Source organism: Pan troglodytes, chromosome 1, assembly GCF_028858775.2.
Source record: "Pan troglodytes isolate AG18354 chromosome 1, NHGRI_mPanTro3-v2.0_pri, whole genome shotgun sequence".
Lineage (NCBI taxonomy): Eukaryota > Metazoa > Chordata > Mammalia > Primates > Hominidae > Pan > Pan troglodytes.
Genome location: NC_072398.2, coordinates 109,181,479 through 109,199,580, shown reverse-complemented (window position 1 = coordinate 109,199,580; position 18,102 = coordinate 109,181,479). Strand labels below are relative to the sequence as shown.

Sequence of the window (18,102 nt, the reverse complement as noted above, 5' to 3'; positions counted from 1 at the left end):
TTTCTTTAGCAGTTTATTACTCATTTGTGAGAATCAGGGAAGCACTGGGCTCAAGAAAGCCAATACCCCTTCTAGGGCTTACCCCCCATTTTAAAATTTAATATATTGGAATTTATATTGTTTCTTTTGATCCGAGATCTTCAGGCTGAAGCTGGAGAGAAATCTTTTGACCTCTCTAGAACAAAGAAAGCCTTTATCAAAGACAATGTAACTTTTTGAGTTTGCCAAATTAGGTGTTGCTGCAAATGGAGAAACCTAGAGTTCTCTTCTGTGCTTAAAGACACAAACATGGAAAGTTTTAAGTTCCAATATGGTCACTTAATATATACAAAATTTTCTGTCTTTGCTGTCTTTGTCATTCCAGCAACAACTGGATGAGCAAATAGAATGATTGTGAGCACTTGCAAACCAAATTGTGACTGTTAGTGTGTTGAGCTGCTTTTTTATTAAAATGACTGCTACAACTCTGCAGAAATCTGAGTAGTCTTGAAGATAAATTCTTGCTTGCATTTACAATAAAGAAAGAATATGAGTAATCAGAAGGCTGATGGAGGACTGGCGTTTTTAAGAGGAACTGATTTGGACATTGAGATTATCAGCTCCTCATCAAATATCATTAAGTATACATTATTATTTTTTTCTGTTGACCAGGAGACCCAAGTTGTGTTGATGTGGGACATAGTTGTATGTCTGAAGAAACAAAGCAAGGGAGAATAAAATAAATAAAAATTGAAGTTCAGGAAAAAAAAAAATATATATATATATATTTTTTTTTTCAGGCAGAGTCTTGCTCTGTCGCCCAGGCTGGAGTGCAGTGGCACAATCTTGGCTCATTGCAAGCTCCGCCTCCCGGGTTCATGCCATTCTCCTGCCTCAGACTCCCTAGTAGCTGGGACTACAGGCACCCGCCACCATGCCCAGCTAATTTTTTTTTTGTATTTTTAGTAGAGATGGGGTTTCACCGTGTTAGCCAGGATGGTCTCGATCTCCTGACCTCGTGAACCGCCCACCTCAGCCTCCCAAAGTGCTGCGATTAAAGACATGAGCCACCGCGCCTGGCCGTTTAGGGCTATATTTTATGTTTTCTTCTCCCTTTGGTATTTAATAAAGATTTGATATTTTCTATTATCTGCTTTCCTCTGTTCCAAGGTTTTTGGCCTCAGGTGTGTTCTCTGGAAATGGCAATGATAGGCATTTATAATCTCCATATTTAGATATTTCCCTCACAGTGCTAGTTTCTGAGCTTATTAGAACCTAATGTTAAATGACGAGTTAATGGGTGCAGCACACCAACATGGCACATGTATACATATGTAACAAACCTGCACGTTGTGCACATGTACCCTAAAACTTAAAGTATAGTAATAAAAAAAAAAGAAATATCTTGGCTATGAGTCAAGGGTTTAGGACCTTTTGAGGCACTTGGGTTTAGACAATTCTCAGTGATGTGTACAGGAATTTGGGTACAGGAATACTATTCACAGCTGAACAGAGTTTGATTTTGGCTGAAGGCATATTATTTGATCCAGATAATAATATAAAAATAATCCAAATGTTAGGACCTTAGCTTCTGCGAACCCTGACTTGAGAATAGTTAGCCATACATGTAGTTGGACTTTATGTAGGACTAACCAATCTCCTCTGCACTATTTTTGCACAGTACATTGATTATGGTATCCCTGATGACCTCTGTCCCCATCCTTGTGAGTAGCCTTCATTGCTACCACCCAAGGATGTTTTAAAAAGGCTATGAGGAAGGATGCATGTAGGGAAATCTGAGGTTGTTCTTTGGATTTTCCCTGTTTTGTTTTAGGAAGTATCCATGATTTTATATAATAATATGTAGCAATCTTAGGTTTTTCCATTTTCATTTTTAACATAATTGTGTTATTCATTCTGTTTGGGTGTCTACCTCTAAATTAACAAACATGAGAAATTGTGTACTCCATTTAAAAAGTGTCCTGAGCAATTTAAGCTAAAAGAATATGTTGTTTCTTTTGGGTGTATAGCAAGAAGATAATATATATTTATAAATTTTTTTCCAGCAAGTGTACTTAAAAGCATGTACTTAAAATTAAGGACTTAAAAAACTAAGCTGTACTTAACAAAATAATCTTTAGAAAGCTTTAAGGCCGGGCGCGGTGGCTCACGCCTGTAATCCCAGCATCACGAGGTCAGGAGATCCAGACCATCCTGGCTAACATGGTGAAACCCTGTCTCTACTAAAAATACAAAAAAAATTAGCCGGATGTGGTGGCGGGCGCCTGTAGTCCCAACTACTCGGGAGGCTGAGGCAGGAGAATGGCGTGAACCCAGGAGGAGGAGCTTGCAGTGAGCCGAGATTGCGCCACTGCACTCCAGCCTGGGCGACAGAGCGAGACTCCATCTCAAAAAAAAAAAAAAAAAGCAAGAATTGAGTTGTTTCAATTATTTTGCCTTAAGAGACCCATTATGCTGTAATTTATGATTTTATTGTGGCTTTGTCCTTAATTATATCTAATTTAATGCTTGTTATTTTATAGATTAAAATGCAATCTGAGTTTTTAGCATTTTATAGTTATCTTTGTACGTTATACCATATCTGACAGTAAAGCTTCAAATTTAAAAAAAAAGGAAATCGTGAGTTAATAAAACAAAGTATTGAGTCAGACTGTCTTTTTAAATTATTCATGTATTATCTTTTATCCAAATTAAGTCTTTTTCTGAAAATATGTTGTATAGCAGATTTTTAGATGTCGGAGCCTACATTATGTTGTTTTTAAGTGGGGGAAAAAACAATGATGCATTCTCTGTCCATTCAAAAACCCTAACCAAACTTCCCCAAATATCACAAAACACCTTTAGACAACTATATAGCGATCTACCCAAACTTTTGTATAACATTTACAAAACATTTGAGACATCTCTTACCTGATTTTAAAAATACTTAATGAATTCATTATTTGGTATATTTTTGTTCAATAAGTAATGAGACTATACAGTATTGATTATAAATTAGCATTTTATTCTATCCGGTGATGAATAGTATACTGTATGATTCTGTATTATACATTTAAAAAATGAAATAATATTATTTTTATCTAAATAAAGCTTGGGTTAGTGGGATCCCTAAATGCTTAATAGAAACAACCTCTGGGACCAGAGATTCTTCTGTGTTCATCCTGGTAAATATCTTTCAGGTTTATTAAAATCACAAAGGCTCCCCCTTGCTCAGCATCTATTTTTAGCAAGACAAAAGAAGGACTTTTTAGGGTTTGTGTTTATTAGTTTAGGATCTGAATATGTTTGCTGAACTTTTGACACACACTGATTTCCTGCTTATATTAACACCGTCTTGCATAGGTTATGTTCATTTATACATATGAGAAGAGCAAAAGAGGGAGTTAGAAATGTAATATTGTGGAATAATAGTTAAAAAAATTAGCTGATCAATAGTATTTGGTTTATCTAAACTTGTCATAAGTGCGTTGCTCTAAATAAAAGAGTATACTTTAATCAACTGTTCTTATTCAATAAAATAATCTATTTTGCCTTAGCATTGATTTTTTCTAATTATCTGAAACCTTGTCTAATGAACAATGGTTTGGACTGTTTGGAGTTTCATTTTAGGTTCAACCCTTACTATAAATTCATTGCTATCAGATTTCTGCAATCCTGTTTTTTCTGCTTAATATTTCTTTGAGAGCCCTTATATCTCTCTATTTATTTCCCATTTTCCCCACAAATAATAGAAAATTTTTGACTTTCTTAATTATTCACATTGTATCTAGGAGTCAAGCAAGTGGACAGAAAATGCCTGTTCAATCTAGTGATAGGAAGAAGACCCTAAGGTAGGGCCAGTTTGGCCTTTTTGAAGATCAGAAAGATGGCCAAGAATAGGTGGAGCAGTGTTTGACAGTGGGAAGAGTGACCAAATTAGGATCAGGGATGGCTGGAGCCAGAACATGTAGGGCCTTCTAGCCCTTGTTCGGGATTTTAGATTTTGTTGCAAGTATAAGATATCTGAGGGGACCCTAAACAGAGTAGTAATTATCAGATTTATGTTTTAAATCTCACTCTGGCTTCTAAGTGGTGGGCAGCAGGAAGGAGACAAGAATGATGCCGATTAGAAGGCTGGGACAGAATTCCAGATGAGGAATCAGTGGTGGCCTAGATTAGGGTGGTGGCAAATGAAATGAAGAAAAGTCAAATATGTCTTGGAAGTAGAACCGACAAAAGTTGCTAATGTGTTGGATCTGGATGGGTAGAAGTGAAAAGGAGAAATCAAGGATGACTTCTAGATTTCGAGATTGTTTTGCAAGTTGATGGTGCCTTCTACAATAGGGAAAATGTTGGGGAGGAAACATTGGGGGCAGATGGAATTAAAAGTTCTGTTTGGGCTATCTGAAACTTGAGGTGCTTATTTGACTTCCAAATATATCTGCAATATATATGCATCAGTTTGATGAGTTTAGAGCTTGGCAGAGGTAGATCAAGGATGGATACATGATATGAATGTGGAAGTTATCATTATATAGATAGTATTTAAAGCCATGGGACTAAATGAAATTACTCTGAATATTTTTGTCACCTTCTCTGACCTGTACCTTCTCCCTCCCTTACCATGTAAAATTATTCCCACATTATATTGCAGGTACATATTTTAATTATAGTACCTATAAATAATTTGGTGTTCTTTTCTTTTTAGTAAAATTCTCTGATTTCTTTATCCTGTTTATAGCTAACTGGTTTAAGAGTATTCAGTTACTAGCTTCTATATTTAAGTGAACATCTAAAAATTATGCATTTATTTTCTGTTTTTTTTTTTGTCTTTGCTCCAGGCAAAGTCATTAATAAAGATTTACGGCATTACCTAAGTCTTCAGTTTCAAAAAGGATCAATTGACCACAAACTGCAGCAAGTGATCAGAGATAATCTCTACTTGAGAACCGTTCCATGTAAGTATGTGATGGAATAAAAGAACTGAAGCAGAAATGTCCTTTCTTAACTAATTAAACATCTACAGATAGTTTGATGGAGTATTTCACATGAAATTGTGAAGACTAAGTTGGGAACAAGAATGAAACAAAAATTGGATAAGAAGAAAAATTTTCAAAGAACTTGAGAGGTTTTGTTTTTAAAAGTAGAAAAATGGAAAAACTGGGCCGGGTGCAGTGGCTCACAACTATAATCCCAGCACTTTGGGAGGCCGAGGTGGGTGGACTTGAGGTCAGGAGTTCAAGACCAGCCTGGCCAACATTGTGAAACCTCATCTCTACTAAAAATAAAAAAATTAGCCGAGTGTGGTGGCGGGCGCCTATAATCCCAGCTACTTGGGAGACTGAAGCAGGAGAATCGCTTGAACCCAGGAAGAGGAGGTTGCAGTGAGCCGAGATCATGCCACTGCACTCCAGCCTGGGTGACAGAGCGATACTCTGTCTAAAAAAAAAAAAAGGCCGGGCGCGGTGGCTCACACCTGTAATCCCAGCACTTTGGGAGGCTGAGGCGGGCGGATCACTAGGTCAGGAGTTTGAGACTAGCCTGGCCAACATGGTGAAACCCCACCTCTACTAGAAATACAAAAATTAGCCGAGCATGGTGGCAGGCGCCTGTAATCTCAGCTACTTGGGAGGCTGAGGCAGGAGAATCGCTTGAACCTAGGAGGCGGAGATTGCAGTGAGCCGAGATCATGCCATTGCACTCCAGCCTGGGCAACAAGAGCAAGACCCTCAACTCAAAAAAAAAAGAAAAAAACGGAAAAAAAAATATATATTTTTTTACATGTTGTTAACTAGATTTTATTCCTGTAAATCAATTTGTAAAGCCTTATGCAGTAAGTAGACTTTTTAGCTCCCAGTGCCTTGCATACCAAGAACAAGTATTTTATTAGAACTTTATTTTAAAATAATTTTAAAATCTGCCCCTTCCCCAACAAGAAAAAAAAAAAAAAAGAAGAAAAAGGAAAGGGACTCTCTCTTACTTGGAATAATTTCTTTTTTCCCTCCCTCCGTGGCTTCTTCCCTTCCTCCCTTGACTATGTAGTGGCAAAGAGCTAAGTAAAATTGAGTTCAAAATCTTTACTCTAGCATCTTACTGGCTACTTTACTTGGGCAAGTTACTTAATGTTCCTGATCCTCAGAAACTCTCTATATAGAATTAGAATAACAAGACTTACCTCATATAGCTGTTACTAGGATTTAAAATGAGAGCATATATGTAAACTGCTTGGCCTAGAGAGGCACTCAAGCAGTGTTTGTCCCCTTCCCCCATTCTAACTGGATCTCCTCCCTCTCATTTCACCTCGATTGAATCAGTTTTTAAAGTGCACATTTCTCAGCACTATAGGAAAGGGAAAAAATTTTAAAAATAAAGTGGACATCTGATTCTTGTCCAAAATCTATAGTTTATCCTTCAAAGATTTCTACTGACAAAGTTCAGACTCCTTAGCATCGCATAAAGTATTTTTTGTTTTTTTAATCTGCCTCCTTATCTATGATTTCCTCCTACAAATCTACCTTGTAGCTGCAGATTGTAACTTCTGCCTTTATTTCAATTTGTATTTGCCTGATGTGTCTTTGTCCATCTTGTTATTCTTAAAGTCTCTGAATCTCTGTTTTACAAATAGTTCTAGACTTTACTCAGTAGCCAGTGTGAAACTTCTTAAATTTTTATTGATGTGATCAATATCTTTAGCCTCAGTTCTGTCATGGTTTTTATATTTACCATATATAAGCCTTTTGTATGAAAAGCTTTTCACTGTGTAGTCATTTTATTTGATCTCTTTTTAGGAAGGTTTGTAGGGATCTTTTTTTTAATGGTTACCTTGATACCTTTATATAATAATCTTTGTTCTTCCCTCCCTATTTTTTTGCTTCTGTCTCTACTATGAGTAATATTAAAATTACTTAGTCATCTCTTCTTTTTCCTTCCTTCTCTCCCATCATCTGACTTGAAGTAATATCTTTTTATTCCTACGAAATATGAGGTAATCAGTAAGTGTATTCCACTTTTCATGTGCTTTTCTCATTCTTACCCTACTTTTTTTGATAGTTGGGCTGTTGTTCTACATTGGCTAAGCAAATAGCCATTACATTACTGTACTTTCCTCCTTTATAATTATCATTTATCTTTTATTCTGTGGGTAAATACATATTTAATATAACCACCAATCCTTATGTTGTTATTTTTCACTAATTGTAGTTGTCTAAAGCTTTTTCTTTACTCATTTTCCCAGCAAAGGCTCACAGGATCATCTTAGGAGTTTGTTTGTGGCCTTTATACTTTGATGTTTGTTTGGATGGATATAAAATTTTTGACTCATTTTCTTTCCTTGACTATCTTAAATATATTAGTCAACTATCTAACTGTTTTTGGCATAAAGCATTGCTCTTAAAGAGTTTGGTAGCAATCTAATTTTCATTCCTTTGTAAGTAACTTGATATTTTGCCTGCATGGGATGTCTCATTTTTAGTTTCATAGCTCTAGAGCTTCCTCTTCCCTTGTTAAAACAAGATAATAAAAATATGTACTTGTACTTTCTAAGATAGGTCTTTTTTTTCTACTGCCGTCTGCCACTTTCACTTAAGTTTTTCTTTTAATTTTATTGTTCCAGTTTTGCAGTTTCCTCAGTGTGAGGTTTTTATCCTAGAAGGGAGCTAAAATTTATTTTGTTTCATTTCACAGGGTCCAAGCAGCTGTAGCCCTTTTAGATCTCAACAGGCCCTCTTAACTTACACACAAATTGAAGTGTCCAAAGCTCCCTCTAGGAACCTAGACGCAATGACACATCAGTAGCAGGTAGCATACTGAAGGGTCACATGTGATCTCTAAATATCATACTTTCCTAAAAAGTTTGAGGTCTCCTTGGAGATAGTTCTGATTCTAGGTCTGGTACAAGGAAAGTACAAGATGAGCTTTGGAGCATATAAGTGTATCAGAAAGTATATAGTGCTTTAAACATTATAGAGACATATCAGAAGGACATAGAAGCCACCTAGAAGGGGTGCTTGATACTTACTCCAAAAATCTGAAACAATTTGAGCCACAACGTTGAAAAAAGAGGGCACTTCTATTATTGTCAGATATTGAGCTGTAGGTGGAACAGGACTATGATCCCTGAGAGAAGAAGAAAGGAGACCACACACAGAGGAATCCTATAATTTCCTCAACTTTCTACTTAGAGGCACTTTCTGGACCACAGCACAAGGAGGGAGAGTCCAGGCAGAGTACAATGGACTCTGAGTTGAAGGGACAGAAATCTGAGTTCAAGAAGCCTGAGGTATCTGGAATTTGCAGGACAGAATGTCACAGAGGAGAGGGCTATGAAGAAAAAGAGCTCAAGCAATCTGTAAAGGCACCCCCTTGACTCTGTGGCTGAATACTAAGCTGAGAATATGTAGGACCAGACTCTTCAAGGTTAAACCAAAAAATCTCTCGGAGTTTTAAGTTTAACAATTCCCAGAGCTTACCCAGGGGCCAGGAAACATTTGAGTTCTAATCAGCTTGGTGGAAGAATCCCATAAGGGTCCTCCCTTACTAGCAGGGCTAAAATAGTCAGATAAAGCTCCTCTAGGCCTGCTTTAACAAAGCTTAATTAAGCAAGACCCCAAAGGATCAAGTGAATATGCATGCAACTTAACTGCTAGCAAAAAAGGAAGAAAGAAGGAAAGAAGTAAATCAACACTCTTTAAAGAAAGACAGTGTCTGGGCTCAGTGGCTCACACCTGTAATCCCAGCACTTTGGGAGGCTGAGGCAGGCAGATCATGAGGTTAAGAGATCGAGACTATCCTGGCCTACATGGTGAAACCCCGTCTCTACTAAAAATACAAAAATTAGCTGGGCGTGGTGGCGGGTGCCTGTAGTCCCAGCTACTTGGGAGGCTGAGGCAGGAGAATTGCTTGAACCTGGGAAGTGGAGGTTGCAGTGAGCCGAGATCGTGCCACTGCACTCCAGCCTGGTGACAGAGCGAGACTACGTCTCAAACAAACAAACAAAAAAAAGAAAGACAACAAAATGGAAACATTGTGTAACAAAATATTCAGAGTGTCCAGCGTCTAATAAAAAATTACTAGACCTGCAAAAAGCAGGAAAATGTGACCCATAATCAAAAGAAAAGTCAGCTGATAGAAAAAAGAAACAGAAATGACACATGATGACATTACTATACCAGGAGTTTTAGTTATTAGAAATATGCTCAAGGATTTAAAGAACAGTATCAACATAATGAAGAGAAAAATTATATATAAATATTCGTGTGTGTGTGTGTGTGTGTGTGTGTGTATGAAGTGGAACCTTAAAAATTCACTGAATGGACTCAACAGGAGATTCAAAACTGGAGAAGAAAAGATCAGTGAACCCGAACACGTAGCAATATAAACTAATGAAACTGAAGCACAGAGAAGAAAATGACTGAAAAAGTGAACTTTTTTTTTTTTTGAGCAACCAGATGACAATGGGGAGGGGAGAGATTTCTACTTCTGCAATGAAGTACCAGTACCATAACTAGTTCTAGATTTACCCTTTTGTAATAAAGAACTGGAAATTGGACGAGGAATATGTAACAGCTGTTTTCAGACATTGAAATACAGGCAGAACAGGACTATGATGCATTTATATTTACCCATGACAAACTATCAAGCCAAAGTGGAGGAAGGAGAAAAAAAAGAAATAGTGACTGAAATGTTTCCAAATTTGATGAAAATAATAAGTGCACAGATCTAAGAAGCTCAATAGATCCCAAGCAGAAGAAATGTGAAGAAAACCATATCAAAGGACATCATAATTAGATTATAAAAAACCATTGATAAAAAGAAAATGATGCTGGGCATGCTGGCATGTGCCTGTAATCTCAACACAGCAGGAAGCTGAGGTGGGAGGATCACTTGAGCCCAGAAGTTCAAATCCAGCCTAGGCAACATAGTGAGACCCCATCTCTAAATAAAGTGAAATAAAATAAAAATTTTTGAAAAAGAAAATGCAAAATACAGAAAAAAAAGATAAATTACATGCAAGGGAACAAAGAATGACTGCAGTATCCACAGAAACAGTATAAGCCAGAGTCCATCAAATAACATCTTTAACATGCTGCAAGGAAAAAAAAAAATGCCAACCTGGATTTCTATGTACAACAAAAATATCCTTCAAAAATGAAAGAGAAATAAAGAATTTTCAGACAAAAAGTGAAAGAAGTTTTCAGCAGCAGATATACACTGTAAGAAATATTAAAGATTGGACAAAATGCACAAACAACAAACAAAATGAAATGTTAAAGGAAATTCTTCAGGTGGAAGAGAAATGATATCAGAGCAATAGAACTGAAAGGAAAATAGACAACTTTATAATTACAGTTCACGATTTCAACATCCCCTTTTAGTAATTAATTTTAAAATTAAGTAAAAAATCAGTAAGGTAATAGAAAACATGAACAGTATTTTCAACCAGCTTGGCCTAGTTACTATTTATTAGAAGATGCCACCCAACAGCAGCAGAATACACATGCTTTCCTAGTGCAGATGATACATTTACAAATATAGACCATATTCTGCACCACAAAACAAGAACTGATAGATTTAAGAGGATTTAGACTTAAATCATATGAAACATGTTATCTGGCCATCATGAAATTAAATTAGAAATTATTAACGATCGTGGGAGGATTGCTTGAGGCCAGGAGTTTGAGACCAGCCTGGGCAACATACCAGGACCCCATCTCTACAAAAAAAAATTTTTTTAATGAGGCAGGCAAGGTGGCACATACCTGTAGTCCTAGCTACTCGAGAGGCTGAGGCAGGAGGATCCCTTGAGCCCAGGAGTTTGAAGCTATAGTGAGCTATAATCATGTCAGGAATGAGACCCTGTCTCTTAAAAAAAATAGAGAAAGAAAGAAATTAGTAACAGAAAGATATTCAGAAATTAATAATTAATAGCACACTTCTAAATAAACTGTGAGTTGAATAAATCACAAAGGAGATTACAAAATATTACACATATCAACCAACAAATTGAAATGTATCAAACACAATATATGAAAATTTGTAGGTTGTAGCTAGAGTAGTATTTAAATGGAAACTTACAGTATTAAATACTTATATTAGAAAACAATGAAGATTTCAAATTAGTGATCTAAAATTCTACCTTGAGAATCTTAAAAAGAAGGAGGAAAATACTTATTTTAAGTAGAAGGAAGAAAATAATAAAAAGTAGAAACCAGTGCAATAGAAAATAGAAAAAAATCAATGAAATACAAAGCTCATTCTTTGAGATCAATAAAAGTGATAAACCTCTAGCTAGACTGCTTAGGAAGAAATTAAGCACAAATTAATGCTATCCGGAGGCCGGGTGCAGTGGCTCATGCCTGTAATCCCAGTGCTTTGGGAGGCTGAAGCAGGAGGATTGCTTGAGTCCAGGAGTTTGAGACAAGCCTGGGCAAATAGTGAGACTCTGTCACTACAAAAGAAAACAATATCAGGAATGAGAGAGGTGACATCACTGAAAATCCTATAGATGTTAAGTGTGTAAGTGTATGATAAAGATTTTTTTTTTTTTTTTTTTTTTTTTTTGAGACAGAGTCTCACTCTGTCACCCAGGTCCTGGAATTCAATGATGTGATTAGAGCTCAACTTCCATTTCTTCCATCTCCTGGGCTCAAGTTATCCTCTTGCCTCAACTTCCTCAGTTACTGGAACTACAGATGTGTGCCACCATGCCCAGCTAATTTTTTTTTTATTCTTATTAGAGACGACGTCTTGCTATGTTGCCTAGGCTGGTCTCAAACTCTTGAGCTCAAGCGATCCTCTGGCCTTGGCCTCCCAAAGTGTTGGAATTACAGACGTGAGGCCCCACACCCGGCCTAATAAGGAATATTCTGAATAACTTTATGCCAATAAACTCAACAACTTAGATGAAATGGACAAATTCTTTAGAAGACAAAAACTACCAATGCTCACTCATGAAGAAATAGGTGAGCTGAAAAATCCTCTATCTATTAAAGAAATTGAATTTTAGTTTTTAACTTTCCTATAAAGAAAACTTTAGCAGAGAGGGGTAGGCACCATCTCTGCTGTTTGGTCGACTCAGCCATTCGAGCCTGCGGGCTTTGGAGAATCCCAAAGTTTCAGACAAGGGAGGGTCCCCCCAGCAGCACAACACAGTGGCTTTGCCAGATCATGACCAGACTGCTGCCTTAAGCAGCCTGGATCACTTCCTTCTCACTGGGCAGGGACTCCCAGTTGGGCCCTTCAGCCATGCCCACTGGCACATACTATGGACAGAGCTCTGATCTCTCCCTGGGATGGAGTGCCCTGGGGAGGGGAGGGCTGCCACCTGGGTTGGATGGATGACTCAACTGTTCCAGCCTGCAGGCTTTGGAGAGTCCAAGCTGATGGGCAGAAGTGGTTCTCCACCAGGACACAGCTGTTTTGTTGAGGTGTGGCCAGACTGTTTCTTTAAGCGGGACTCTGATCCGCTCCTCATCTCAGCTGATTCTCCCAGCTGGCTCTTCACAGCCAGGGCCTCCAGCCACCACCCATGTTCTATGGAAGTGACAGAGCTCCAATTTCTCCCTGGGACAGAGTGCCTGAGGGGTGGGCAAGCTGCCACCTTGGCCGTTTGGGCTAGTCAACGGGTCCAACCTGTAGGCCTTGGAGAGCCCAGACCAATAGGGAGCTGAAGGGATCCCCAACACAACACAACACAACTCCTTTACCAAAAAGCAGCCACACTGATGCCATTCGTCCTGACTGGGTGAGACCTCCTAACTGGAGTATCCAGCCACCTCCTACAGGTACGTTCGGGCTGGCAGTAGTTCAGTACCCACCCGGGACAGAGCTTCCAGAGGAAGCAGCAAGCTGCCATCTTTGCTGTTTTGCAGACTTCACTGGCAATACCTCCAGGTACAGGAAGAACCAAGGCAACTAGGGTCTGGAGCAGACCCCCAGCATGCTCCAGCAGCCCTGCAGAAGAGTGGCCAGACTGTTAAAAGAAAAACAAACAAACAGAAAACAACAACGAAGAAAAACCACAAAAACCCCATCCAAAGATCAACAACCTCAAAGATCAAAGGTACATAAGCCCACAATGATGAGAAAGAATTAATGCAAAAAAAGCTGAAAACTCAAAAAGCTAGAGTACCCCCTCTCCTCCAAATGACCGCAACACTTCTCCAGCAAGGTCTCAGAACCAGGCTAAGGCTGAGATGGCTGAAATGAGAGAAGTAGGCTTTAGAAGATGGTTAATAATGAACTTCACTGAGCTAAAGGAGCACATTGTAACCCAATGCAAAGAAGCTAAGAATTATCATAGAACAGTACAGGAGCTGACAGCCAAGGCCATTTTAGAGAGGAACATAACCCCCTGTTATAGCTGAAAACACACTACAAGAACTTCTCAATGCAATCACAAGTATTAATCAGAATAAACCAAGTGGGGAAAAGAACCTAAGAGCTGGAAGACTGGCTTTCTGAATTAAGACAGGCAGACAAGAATAAAGAAAAAAGAATGAAAATGAATGAACAAAACCTCCGAGAAATTGGGGATTATGTAAAGAGACCAAATCTACGACTGACTGGGGTACTTGAAAATGATGGGGAGAATGGAACCAAGTTGGAAAACATACTTCAGGATATCATCAAAGAGAACTTCCCCAACCTAGCAAGACAGGCCAAGCCAACATTCAAATTCAGGAAATGCAGAGAACCCCAGTAAGATACTCCATGAGAAAATCATCTCCAAGACAATTCATAATCAGATTCTCTAAGGTTGAAATGAAAGAAAAAATGTTAAGCACAGCCAGAGAGAAAGGCCAGGTCACATACAAAGGGAAGCCACCAGATAAAAACAGTGGACCTCTCAGCAGAAACCCTGCAAGCCAGAAGAGATTGGGGCCAGTAGTCAACATTACCAACCCAGAATTTCATATCTGGCCAAACCAAGCTTCATAAGCAAAGGAGAATTAATATCCTTTACAGACAAGCAAATGCTAAGGGAATTCATTACTGCTAGACCTGCCTTGCAAAAGCACCTTAAGGAAACACTAAATATGAAAAGGAAAAACCATCATTACCAACCACTACAAAAACACTGTGGTGCACAGACCAGTGATGTTATGAAGCAGCCACCATAAACAAGTCTGCAAAATAACCAGCTAGCATCATGATGACAGGATCAAATCCACATATAACCATGCTATCCTTAAATATAAATGGGCTAAGTGCCCCAATTAAAAGACACAGAATAGCAAGCTGTATAAAGAGTCAAGATCCATCAATATACTGTCTTCAAGAGACCCATCTCACATGCAAAGACACACATAGGCTCAAAATAAAGGGATGGAGGAAAATTTATCAAGCCAATGGAAAAAAGCAATTCTAGTTTCAGACAAAATAGACTTCAACCAACAGACTTTAAAATAGACTTTAAACTAACAAAGATCAGAAAAGTCAAAGAAGGGCATTACATAATGGTAAAGGGTTCAATTCAACAATAAGAGCCAACTACCCTAAATATATATGCTCCCGATACAGGAGCACCCAGATTCATAAAGTTCCTTTTTTTTTTTTTTTTTTTTTTTTTGAGAGGGAGTCTCACTCTGTCGCCCAGGCTGCAGTGCGGTGCTGCGATCTTGGCTCACTGCAGCCTCCGCCTCCTGGGTTCAAGCAATTCTCCTGCTTCAGCCTCCTGAATAGCTGGGACTATAGGTGCCCACCACCACACTTGGCTAATTTTTTGTATTTTTTTAGTAGAGACAGAGTTTCACCATGTTGGCCGGGCTGGTCTCGAATTCCTGACCTCAAGTGGTCTACTCATCTTGGCCTGCCAAAGTCCTGTGATTACAGGCATGAGCCACTGTGCCTGGCCATAAAGCAAGTTCTTAGGGACCTTCAAAGAGACTTAGACTCCCACACAATAATCGTAGGAGACTTTAACACCCACTGACAATAGTAGGCAGATCATTGAGACGGAAAATTAACAAAGATATTCAGGACCTGAACTCAGCTCTGGATCAAGAGGACCCGATAGTTATCTACAGAACTCTCCACCCCAAAACAACAGAATATATATTCTTCTCATCACTGCATGGCACTTAGTCTAAAACTGATCACATAATCAGAAGTAAAACACTCCTCAGCAAATGCAAAAGAACTGAAATCATAACAATCTCTCAGACCACCGTGCAATCAAATTAGAAATCAAGATTAAGAAATTCACTCAAAAATTAGTTGAGTATGGTGGCACACTCCTGTAGTCCTAGCTACTCGGGGCTGAGGCAGGAGAATCGCTTGAACCTGGGAGGCAGAGGTTGCAGTGAGCTGAGATTGTGCCACTGCACTCCTGCCTGAGTCACAGAGCGAGACTCCATCTTAAAAAACAAACAAAAAAACAAAAACAAAAAAAAAACACAAAAAACCAATAAAACAAAAAAAGAAAAAAGGAAAGAAAGAAGTTCACTTAAAACCATACAACTACATGGAAATTGAACAACCTGCTCTTGCATGATTCTTGGGTAAATAGTGAAATTAAGACAGAAATCAAGAAGTTCTTTAAAACCAATGAGAACAAAAAGACAACACATCAGAATCTCTGAGATACAGCTAAAGCAGTGTTAAGAGGGAAATTTATAGTACTAAATGTCCACATCAAAAGGCTAGAAAGATCTCAAGTTAACAACCTAACATCACAACTAAAAGAACTAGAGAACCAAGAGCAAACAAACCCCAAAGCTAGAAGAAGACAAGAAATAACCAAGATCAGAGCTGGACTGAAGCAGACAGAGACATGAAAAACCCTTCAAAAAATCAACAAATCCAGGAGCTGGGTTTTTGAAAAAAATAATAAAATAGACTTCAAGCTAGATTAATAAACAAGAGAGAAGATTCAAACAAACACAATCAGAAATGATAAGGGGGAATACCACCACTGACCCCACAGAAATACAAACAACCATCAGAAAATACTGTAAACACCTCTATGCAAATAAACTAGAAAATCTAGAAGAAAATGGATAAATTCCTGGACATATACACCCTGTCAAGGCTGAACCAGGAAGAAATTGATTCCCTGAAGAGACCAATAGCCAGTTCTGAAATTGAGGCAGTAATAAATAGCCTACCAACCCAAAAAAGCCCAGGACCAGATGGATTTATAGCTGAATTCTACCAGAGGTACAAAGAGGAGCTGGCACCATTTCTTCTGAAGCTATTCCAAACAATTGAAAAGGAGGGACTCCTCCCTAACCATTTTATGAGGCCAGCATCATCCTGATACCAAAACCTGGCAGAGATACAACAAAAAAAGAAAACTTCAGGCCAGTATCCCTAATGAACATCAATGCAAAAACCCTCAGTAAAATACTGGCAAACCGAATCCAACAGCACATCAAAAAACTTATCCACCACAATCAAGTCAGCTTTATCCCGAGGATGCAAGGCTGGTTCAACATACACAAATCAATAAACGTAATTCACCACATAAATAGAACTAAAGACAAAAACCACGATTATCTCAATAGATGCAGAAAAGGCCTTTGATAAAATTTAACAACCCTTCAGGTTAAAAATTCTCAATAAACTAGATATTGAAGAAACATATCTCAAAATAATAAGAGCCATTTATGACAGACCCACAGCCAATATCATACTGAATGGGCAAAAGCTGGAACCATTCCCCTTGAAAACCAGCACAAGACAAGGATGCCCTCTTTCACCACTTCTATTCAATATAGTTTTGGAAGTTCTGACCAGGGCGATCAAGAAAAAGAAAGAAAGAAAGCATATTCATATAGGAAGAGGAAGTCAAACTATCCGTGTTTGCCGATGACATGATCTCCTATATCTAGAAAATTCCACCGTTTCTGCCCAAAAGCTTCTTAAACTGATAGGCAACTTCAGCAAAATCTCAGGGTACAAAATCAATGTGCAAAAATTGCTAGCATTCCTATATATCAATAACAGGCAAGCTGAGAGCCAAAATCCAGAATGAACTCCCATTCACAATTGCCATAAAAAAGAATAAAATACCTAGGAATACAGCTAACAAGGGAAGTGAATGACCTCTTCAAGGAGAACTACAAACGACTGCTCAAAGAAATCAGAGATGATGATGGCTGGGCATGGTGGTTCACGCCTGTAATCCCAGCACTTTGGGAGGCCAAGGCGGGCAGATCACGAGGTCAGGAGATCGAGACCATCCTGGCTAACACGGTGAAACCCCGTCTCTACCAAAACAAAAAAAATTAGCCAGGCATGGTGGCAGGCGCCAATAGTCCCAGCTACTCAGGAGGCTGAGGCAGGAGAATGGCGTGAACCCGGGAGGTGGAGCTTGCAATGAGCTGAGATCGTGCCACTGCACTCTAGCCCGGGAGACCGCGAGACTCCATCTCAAAAAAAAAGAAATCAGAGATGATGACACAAACAAATGGAAAAACATTCCATACTTATGAATAGGAAGAATCAGTATCATCAAAATGGCCATACTGCCCAAAGTAATTTATAGATTCAGTGCTATTCCCATTAAACTAACATTGACATTCTTCACAGAACTAGAAAAAAACTATTTTAAAATTCATTTGGAACAGAAAATCAGATGTTCTCACTTATAATTGAGAGCTGAATGATGAGAACACATGGACACGTGGTGGGGAACAACACACACTGGGGCCTGTTGGAGGGTTGGGGGTGGGAGGAAGGACAGCATCAGTAAGAATAGCTAATGAATGCTGGGCTTAATATGTAGGTGATAGGATGATCTGTGCAGCTAATACCATGGCACACGTTTATGTAACAAACCTGCACAACCTGTGCATGTACCCCTGAACTTAAAAGTTGGAAAAAAGAAAACTTTAGGCCCAGGTGATACTGGTAAATTGTTCTGAATATTTAAGAAAGAAATAATACCAATTCTACACAAACTCTTCTAGAAAATAGTGGAGGGAACATTTCCCAACTCATTCTGTGTTGTGAACATGATTCTGATTCTAAAATCAGATAAAAATATTAAAAGAAAATGTTAGGCTAAAATTTTTTTTGAATGTAGACTCAAAAATTCTTAACAGTATTTTAGCAAGTCAATATATATAGCAATATGTAAAAGGATAATACATTATGATCAAGTGGAGTTTGTTTCAGGAA

General features: G+C 38.4%; 1 protein-coding gene across 9 annotated transcripts in view; it reads left to right on the top strand.

Moving 5' to 3' along the window:
* The window catches only part of LOC107971330 (notch homolog 2 N-terminal-like protein A), a 250,005-nt gene that overhangs the window by 144,908 nt on the left and 86,995 nt on the right, over positions 1-18,102 (top strand). For 5 of the 9 annotated variants that reach the window (XM_063815240.1, XM_063815241.1, XM_063815239.1 and 2 more), the window contains exon 2: positions 4,821-4,937. The exons of the other annotated variants lie outside the window; for them this stretch is intronic. The gene's annotated coding sequence lies outside the window, so the exon portion shown is untranslated. The remainder of the gene's footprint in view (positions 1-4,820; positions 4,938-18,102) is intronic. 9 annotated transcript variants of the gene reach the window in all.